Genomic DNA, 9394 nt, shown 5'->3' with positions numbered 1-9394 from the left:
AAGTGCTCTCTCTCTGCTGGACCCGCCGGGTGCCGATAAACATGTCGCGTGCACGAGCGTCGGTTGTCTCGGTCGCATTCAGATTCAGTAAAACTCTGCTGGGAATGCGACCGCGTCCGCATATACCACGAAAAACAAGTGTTTTGGCTACCGCCCGGAAGCCAAGGTTTCTTAAAACCTGACTTTATCTCTCTTTGCTGCTGTTGTTGTTGTTGTTATAGTCCGAAGAATTGTCTGACGGAACTATCCACATTAGTCTCCTCTGTGTTACGCCGTCCTCACACGGAACGTGAAAACGCACGCGGACGAGAAGTTGGTGAAAAAAAAAAGTCGTGTGACTAGGGCCTCCCGTCGGGTACACCGCTCGCCTGGTGCAAGTCTTTCGATTTGACGCCACTTCGGCGACTTGCGCGTCGATGGGGATGAAATGATGATGATTAGGAAAACACAACACCCAGCCCTTGAGCGGAGAAAATTTCCAACCCAGCCGAGAATCGAACCCGGGATTGACGGTCTGTCGCGCTGACCACTCAGCTACCGGTGGCGGGCGAGGAGTTGGTGACATCACAGAGTGAAATTCGAGGTCCGGGAGCTTGAAGTGAAGAACCTGGCAAGTCAGATTTTTGCCTCTTAGAGAGAAGCGTGACCACCTAACGACCCGGACGACCTCAGAAGATGTCTCTCGCAGATGGAGACGAAACGTCAGGTGGAAATTTTATACATCGACCACGGCCTCTCAGCCCGGAAGTTTCAACTCAAGACAACATCGGCCGTGAAAGCCTACATTGTATGATTACTGTTTACTTAGTTTATATTACTTTTATATTGCATTCATGCTGAAAAAAAAATGGAAATGAAAGTATGGCATCGTTGGCCGGGAGGCCGCTATTCGGGGAAGTTCGGCAGCCAAGTGCAAGTCTTATTTCATTCGACGCCACACTGGGCAGCTTGCGCGTCGGTAATGAGGATCAAATGATGATGAGGACAACACAACACCCAGTCCCCGAGCGGAGAAAATCTCCGGTAATCGAACCCGGGCCCTCTTGCATGGGAGGCGAGCACGTTATCACTCAGCTAAGCAGGCGGACGGCATTCATTCATATTATTGGACTTACAATGATGTGTTCGTTGATATTACTATTTGACAATGACGTGTACGGGTTTAAGGTGGACTCTAGAACAATATTTATCCACGACCTTCTACTTTTAATTACTTTCATGCATAATGAGATATAATACGCCATCTTTCACTAACGTTCATGTTACGTGTTGTGTGTGTTTTGTGTGTATATGTTATGCCAGTATTGACACTGCCACTTGTTTCATCGTCAATACTGGAGCTACTCGAACTATCGTCGGCACGTCTTTGTCTATTGCGCCTTCTGTATTGCCAAGTCTGTTTACATATGTTATGCCCTGCTTTTGAAATGCTGTTAGCGATTGCATCCAGTCGTGTCCATGTATCTGGGTTTCTCAGTGCTTCGTATAACGTAATTTCAGTTATGTGTTCCATGTCGTTACGTTAAGTGCCTGTATGTAATGCGCTGCCCAGTGATCGGCAACACTCACTCAGGTCTACTCATCTTCAGCACTATGTTGCAGCCCTATATCTGATGGTTATATACAAACAGACTTTCACATCAAAACTGTGTGAGGCTTAACGCATAAGCGTCATCAGCTAATCGTGCCGCTGGCGTAGGGTTACGTGGCGGCGGACCGGGTGACACTCTCTCCGCACGAGACTGATTGGCTGCCGTAACAACGCTTCTGTAAACCTTCGCGTGCATTAATTACGGCGCTGGCCGTAGCCCGTGTTTATCGCGCGGATAATGTACTCAGCCCAATAGCGCGAACCCTGCTTACGGTCTACTTAATTCCCGCTGCATCGCTCACGGCAGCTGCGGGACTACACGCGCTGCAGCAGCAGCAGCAGATCGCAGCTCGGATAAGCGCCAGAGCGCCAACACGGAGGAACAGGTTCCTCTGTAATTCCTGCCTGGATACGGGCCCCGGATAATCTATCGTTCCATAAATTCTTACACTCGTAACACAACGCCTGCCGCATTTTCGTAGACCGGCTGCAATCAAATTTACACCTGTGTGTTATTGCCTGGCAAATCGCGGAGCGAAAGTATATTGCGTGTCGCTTGGACTGCGAACGGCCGGTCGTGTCCATTTCCACGTTACAAAAGAATTAATGGTCCCAGTCGCTTAGTCGTTAGCATCCGCGCGTTGAAGTAATTATCGCCGAGCAGAATGGTCCGAAGGGACACTGCTGCGAAGATACGTGCAACTAGACGTCATGCAGTTAAATAATAAATTTAAACATCACTATGGAAATACTATCCTGCTAAGTGTGCTAGCATTCACGTGGGGCAGCAGAACGATGTGATGTTACAGCCAATCATGGTGCAGTACTTAGGGACACAGCTGTCACGTTACCAGCCTGTGTGGCCTAAATCCGTAGAGCATACTTGAGCGCATGCACTCATCTCAGTGCTTGCTGCTTCGAATGCTGAAAACAATTTTAATCCCCAATGTCTGTTAGATGATAAGCAGTTTGATATAGGCGATTGCAGTCTTTCTCGGCGTATTGCACTGATGAATTCTTCTCGGGTTATCAGCCTATTGGTGGCGTCGTCTTGTCGCAACGTTTCGACGAGTTTCGTACCCATCATCTTCGGACGCAGATGATGGGTACGAAACTCGTCGAAAGGTTGCGACAAGACGACGCCACCACTCGGCTGATAACTAGAGATGGGCAAAACTGTTCTTTTCAGAGATTGGATCAGAACTGTTCACTCCCTGAAATGAATTAGCTCTTTTTCATGACTCACCACTCATTTACAATAGAAAATAAATGGAAGGCACATTGCCCTTTAAACTTGGTTTATTCCAGTAATATACCTGAATTTTGATCTTATTTGATCCTATTTTGAAGTAACACAGATAATGAGTTAAGAATTTTGTATTGTTTATTGAAATTTCCACGATATGACAAAGTTTTTGATTATTGATTTATTTTGCACTATCGTGGTTTTTTGGGTGATCGGAAAATGTTGTAACTTGAGATTTACATTAAAAATATATTTGGCTATAATGTATTAAAATTTCATTAACCTCATACAAATACATCAGAAGCCATATATTTTTAAAGTGAACGTTTCCTTCCGAAGACGCCTAAAATCGCAAAATCCGTTCCAGAATAAGAAAAAAAAATATAAATTTGACTGTAAAACGAAAGTGCTGCATATAGCCTTACGCAGAATAAAACAAGGAAAATATTGGTGTATCACATTTTGTGATACGTTTATCGGTTCGCTCGTAATTAAAGCGTAAATTCGAGTGTCCATAATAAAAATCCTATAGTAAGAGGAATCATCAGGAACCTAATCTAATCAGTTTAAACAAATAAAAATAAAATAAAATCAAATGATGTATACATAACATAATAATGTAATATACATAGCGGTATTACTACGAAGAACAATATCCAGTAGAGACGGACTCCGATGCAGAGGCGCTGAGTCGAGTAGGTCGAGCCGCGAGCTGTATTACTGTGTGAGCTGAGACCGCAGAGACCAGAGTGACACCTGAGTCGCTTTGCTCAACGCTCTGGCTAGAGTCGAGACGGTGGGGTGAGCGTTGAACGGGCGAGTTCCGAGGGTGGGGGGAGCGGTGAACTCACCCACTCCGAGACAAATCGTCCGTTCCCTTGCGAGCAGGTTGTTGCAAGTAGTTCCTGTGTTATCCGCTAGGTGGCTCTCTGTCCTGTTGCTCGCATCAACTGCCCAGAGGGCAGGACGTGCGACTGAAACGATCGCCGACAGAGTGCGATGCGAAGTTAAGCTGCGCCAGACACTGCACGCGGCAGACGACACACAGAGACGGCACGGCATATGTGAAACACAAAATCCAATGGGGCACTGCACAATGCAGGCAGCCAAGGTAGAAGCAGGGCAGAGGCCGGCGCCGGCTGTGTTGTGTGGCGTGCACTGTGCTGTGACCAGCAGAGGCGCCGCTGATATGCTCCGTCTCTCTCTCTCTCTCTCTCTCTCTGCCATAGGAAACGTTTGGAGCTACCGTTCTTTTTTTCTGAATCACTGATTGTTCACTCCTTTGAAAGATTCAACTCTATGAATTAGTTCAAGAGCGGATCCCCCATCTCTACTGATAACCCGAGAAGAATTCATAAGCAGTTTGATTTTGGGAAAGGCAAAGGCACCAGAGCGGCAGTTCTGACGTTTCGGTTGATAACGGAAGCAATACTTAAGAAAGATAAAGAAACTTTCATAGGGATTACTCGACCTAGGAAAGACATTCGACAGCGCAACTTTGCCAAGCGTTTCAAATTCTGAGAAAACTATGGAAAGACGGGTACTGCACGATGTGTACCAAAACCAGGACAGGAGAGTAAGAATGTAAGTGCTCGGATTAAAAGGAATGTAAGACTGGGATGTACTCTTTCGGCGTTATTGTTCAGTCTGTACATCGAAGAAGCAATGGGGGAAATAAACGAAAGGATCGAGAGTGAGATTACAATTCAGGATGAAAGGATATCAATGACAAGAATAGCTGGTGACACTGCGATCGCAGCATGAGTGAAGAAGAATTATAGGATGTGTCGAATGGAATAGAAAATCTAATCGATATACACTGTGGACTGAGAGTGAACTGTCGAAAGATAAAAGTAATGAGGAGTAGCACAAATGAGGTTAGCAATCATCTCAACACTGAAATTGGTGACCAACAAGGAGATGAAGTTGAATGAGTTCTGCTACCTTGGAAATGTCGAATGCCGAGGTGAAGAGGCCATAAAAAGCACACTACCACTGGCAAAAAGTTCATTCCTGGCCAAGAGAAGTATGCTGGTATCAAACATGTCTGAGGAAGAAATTTCTGAGAACATATCTTTGGAGAACAGCGTTGTAAGGAAGTAAATCACGGACTGACGGAAAAGAAGGCTTTCGAAGCGTTTCAGATGTGGTCCTACACAACGAAGTTGAAAATTAGGTGAAGTAATAAGATAAGAAATGAGGACGTTCTCCAAAGAATCGGTGACGAAAGAAATGTATCAAGAACGCTGACAGCGAGAAAGGGACAGGATGATAAGACATGCATTAAACGTTCCACGGTACTGGTGAGCGCTGTAGATGGTAAAACATGTAGGGGAAGACAGACTGGAATACATCTAATAAGTAGTTAAAGACTCAGCGTGCAAGTGGTATTGCCGGCCAGTGAGGCCGAGCGGTTCTAGGCGCTTCAGTCTGGAACCGCGCGACCGCAACGGTTGCAGGTTCGAATCCTGCCTTGGGCATGGATGTCTGTGATGTCCTTAGGTTAGTTAGGTTTAAGTAGTTCTAAGTACTATGGGACTGATGACCTCAGAAGTTAAGTCCCATAGTGCTCAGAGCTTTTTTTTTTTTTTTTTTTTTCACGTGCTACTCTGAGATGGAGGTTGGCTCAGGAGAGGCAGGACGCATCAAGCCCATCAGCTGAAATATATATACAGCGTGGTCCATTGATCGTGACCGGGCCGAATATCTCACGAAAAAAGCGTCAAACGAAAAAAACTACAAAGAACGAAACTTGTCTAGCTTGAATGGGGCGTTGTGGTTGGCCCGCTAGATGGCGCTGCCATAGGTCAAACGGATATCAACTGCGTTTTTTTTTTATAGGAGCCCCCATTTTTATTACATATTCGTGTAGTACGTAAAGAAATATGAATGTTTTAGTTGGACCACATTTTTAGCTTTGTGATAGATGGCGCTTTAATAGTCACAAACACATGGCTCATAATTTTATACGAACAGTTGGTAACAGGTACGTTTTTTAAATAAAAATACAGAACGTAGGTACGTTATTTTGGTTGTCCAATGTGATACATGTATCTTTATGAACTTATCATTTCTGAGAACGCATGCTGTTACAGCGTGATAACCTGTAAATACCACATTAATGCAATAAATGCTCAAAATGATGTCCGTTAACCTCAATGCATTTGGCAATACGTGTAACGACATTCCTCTCAACTGTGAGTAGTTCGCCTTCCGTAATGTTCGCACATGCATTGACAGTGCGCTGACGCATGTTGTCAGGCGTTGTCGGTGGATCGCGATAGCAAATATCCTTCAACTTCCCACACAGAAAGAAATCCGGGGACGTCAGATCCAGTGAACGTGCGGGCCATCGTATGGTGCTTCGACGACCAATCCACCTGTCATGAAATATGCTACCCAATACCGCTTCAACCGCCCGCGAGCTATGTGACGGACATCCATCATGTTGGAAGTACATCGCCATTCTGTCATGCTGTGAAACATCTTGTAGTAACATCGGTAGAACAATACGTCGGAAATCAGCATACATTGCACCATTTAGATTGCCATCGATAAAATGGAGGCCAATTGTCCTTCCTCCCATAATGCCGCACCATACATTAACCCGCCAAGGTCGCTGATGTTCCACTTGTCGCAGCCATCGTGGATTTTCCGTTGCCCAATAGTGCATATTATGCCGGTTTACGTTACCGCTGTTGGTGAATGACGCTTCGTCGCTAAATAGAACACGTGCAAAAAACCTGTCATCGTCCCGTAATTTCTCTTGTGCCCAGTGGCAGAACTGTACACGACGTTCAAAGTCGACGCCATGCAATTCCTGGTGCATAGAAATATGGTACGGGTGCAATCGATATTGATGTAGCATTATCAACACCGACGTTTTTGAGATTCCCGATTCTCGCGCAATTTGTTTGCTACTGATGTGCGGATTAGCCGCAACAGCAGCTAAAACACCTACTTGGGCATCATCATTTGTTGCAGGTAGTGGCTGACGTTTCACATGTCGCTGAACACTTCCTGTTTCCTTAAACAACGTAACTATCCGGTGAACGGTCCGGACACTTGGATGACGTCGTCCAGGATACCGAGCAGCATACATAGCACACGCCCGTTGGGCATTCTGATCACAATAGCCTTACATCAACACGATATCGACCTTTTCCGCAATTGATAAACGGTCCATTTTAACACGGGTAATGTATCACGAAGCAAATACCGTCCGCATTGGCGGAATGTTACGTGATAGCCCGTGCTTATACGTTTGTGACTATTACAGCACCATCTATCACAAAGCGAAAAAAGTGGTCCAACTAAAACATTCATATTTCTTTACGTAGTACACGAATATGTAATAAAAAATGGGGGTACCTATTTGAGAAGGCGCAGTTGATATCCGTTTGACCTATGGCAGCGGCATCTAGCGGGCCAACTATAGCGCTATCTGGTTTCCCCCTTCAAGCTATATGAGTTTAGTTCTTTGGAGTTTTTTCGTTTGATGCTTATTTCGTGAGATATTTGGCCCGGTCACTGTCAATGGACCACCCTGTATTTCAATCAAGTCTCGGCAGGCGTCCACACATTGTTGTTTCTGTTCGGCAGTCAAGGTGTGGGGGACAAACTTATCACACACATTGTGGAGAACGTCTTGAACACTTGATTTAAATATGTTGCTACATTATATTTGTGACACTATACGGTCGCACATACACTACTTAACACTGACAGCTCACATCTGACTGCTCCCATGCACATCTACTGTTAACAGTAGTTCATGCTGCCACAGTAGTTACTGCGCTTACATCGTTTATAGGCCAGGAATAGTCAGTCTCAGAAATTCTTGGACCGGCGGTGTACGCATGAAAATTTCTCAACTTTAAGAATGACGTACTAAGCTCTCCAGAATGATATTTTCACTCTGCAGCGGAGTATGCGCTGATATGAAACTTCCTGGCCGATTAAAACTGTGTGCCGGACCGAGACTCGAACTCGGGACCTTTGCCTTTCCCGGGCAAGTGCTCTACCAACTGAGCTACCCAAGCACGACTCATGCCCCGTCCTCAAAGCTTTACTTCTGTCAGTACCTCGTCTCCTACCTTCCAAACTTTACAGAAGCTCTCCTGCGAACCTTGCAGAACTAGCACTCCTGAAAGAAAGCATATTGCGGAGACATGGCTTAGCCACAGCCTGGGGGATGTTTCCAGAATGAGATTTTCACTCTACAGAGGGTGTGCGCTGATATGAAACTTCCTGGCAGATTAAAACTGTGTGCCGGACCGAGACTCGAACTCGGTCCCGAGTTCGAGTCTCGTTTCGGTACACAGTTTTAATCTGCCAGGAAGTTTCATACTACGCTCTGTTTGTTGGGAACCCTCCAATTCTATTACACAGCTGTTCTGATGCTCCGACGCTTATATTTTCTTCATTAGGCGGCAGTGTGTAAATGTATCGAAGGCCTTCTGCAAGTCGAAGAACAACACATCAACCTGTGAGGCGGTTCCTACTGGTATCCCGGTCTCGTGGGCGAGAAGAGCGAAGAGAAGTTCCTCTCAGATTCCAATATGATAAAGTAGAGATATACCAAGTGAGACGAAGAAAAGCAACACTATCCCTTTAATCTTGTGCTTTATTTGTCAAAATGAGAACACCGTGAATGTCCCTCGTCGTAAACGATGTTCGCCAGAAGGCCGTGGTTCAGTGGCCGGCTTGTGGCAGCGCCTTGTCCAGGTCCCTGGCCAGACCGCCGCCTGCTGCGGCCACATCCCTCTACGCGCATGCGCACCACGGGGGCAGCTCGCAGGTCCAGGAAACTCGGCCGGCCGGCCTCCTCTTGGAAATGCAGCGACAACCGCGCTACACGGAATTACAGCCCCGGCCCTGGTTCAGCATGCGCTTCCAGCTAATTTGGTTCCGCGGAACCGGTTGCCGGCAACTGAATTACTGCTTCAGCGACGGGCCGGATCTGTGAGCGGGACGACCACCGACGTGAACGTAGGTTTAGAAGCGCACGGAAAAGGACTCGCCGAGATGTTATCACAGGATACGTCTATCAGTCGCCGCTGCGTACTGCCGTTTACGGAGACGTCTTTTGTCTGCGGAACAATTTCACAGTCGTTTGCATCGTGCAGAGCAGTGCAGTGAAGTGAAGGAGCTCTGCTGTTTGACTCCCCCCCCCCCCCCCTCCCTCTTTAGCTGATGTTGGGGCACTTCCACATACACAACGCGTTCCACGTAACTTAGCATCACTAATACCTCAAACGGCTCAACATGTACAAGTTCATCTAATGGTAGCATTCACTGTAACATGTACCTTGAAACGCTCTTAATTCTCTTTAATGTTTCTATCAACTTTGGTATTAAAGAGGGGGGGGGGGGTAGGACGTCAAACAGACCGATCGGAGCAGGAGAGGCATCGCAGGATATTTTAATTTCCAGTGTCTATACTTTTACAAATAAATTCATAAAACTTTGTCAGCATCACCAGGAAGGATTCAGGATTCACACTCATTGCAGTGGAAGTTCGAAAGCATAACGAAGTAAATCATTTTTTCACTTAG

The 9394-nt window shown here is 46.1% G+C and overlaps 1 non-coding gene across 1 annotated transcript; it reads right to left on the bottom strand.

The window, feature by feature from the left end:
- Positions 1 to 7805: 7805 nt before the first annotated feature.
- On the bottom strand, positions 7806 to 7880 carry Trnas-gga (transfer RNA serine (anticodon GGA)). Its single transcript has one exon. It is a non-coding gene; the product is annotated as a tRNA-Ser (tRNA).
- Between the last annotated feature and the right edge of the window lie 1514 nt (positions 7881 to 9394).

The sequence above is a fragment of the Schistocerca cancellata genome, chromosome 6 (assembly GCF_023864275.1).
Source record: "Schistocerca cancellata isolate TAMUIC-IGC-003103 chromosome 6, iqSchCanc2.1, whole genome shotgun sequence".
NCBI lineage: Eukaryota > Metazoa > Arthropoda > Insecta > Orthoptera > Acrididae > Schistocerca > Schistocerca cancellata.
Note: the sequence above shows the minus strand (reverse complement) of the source record. Positions and strands in the feature narration are given on the sequence as shown.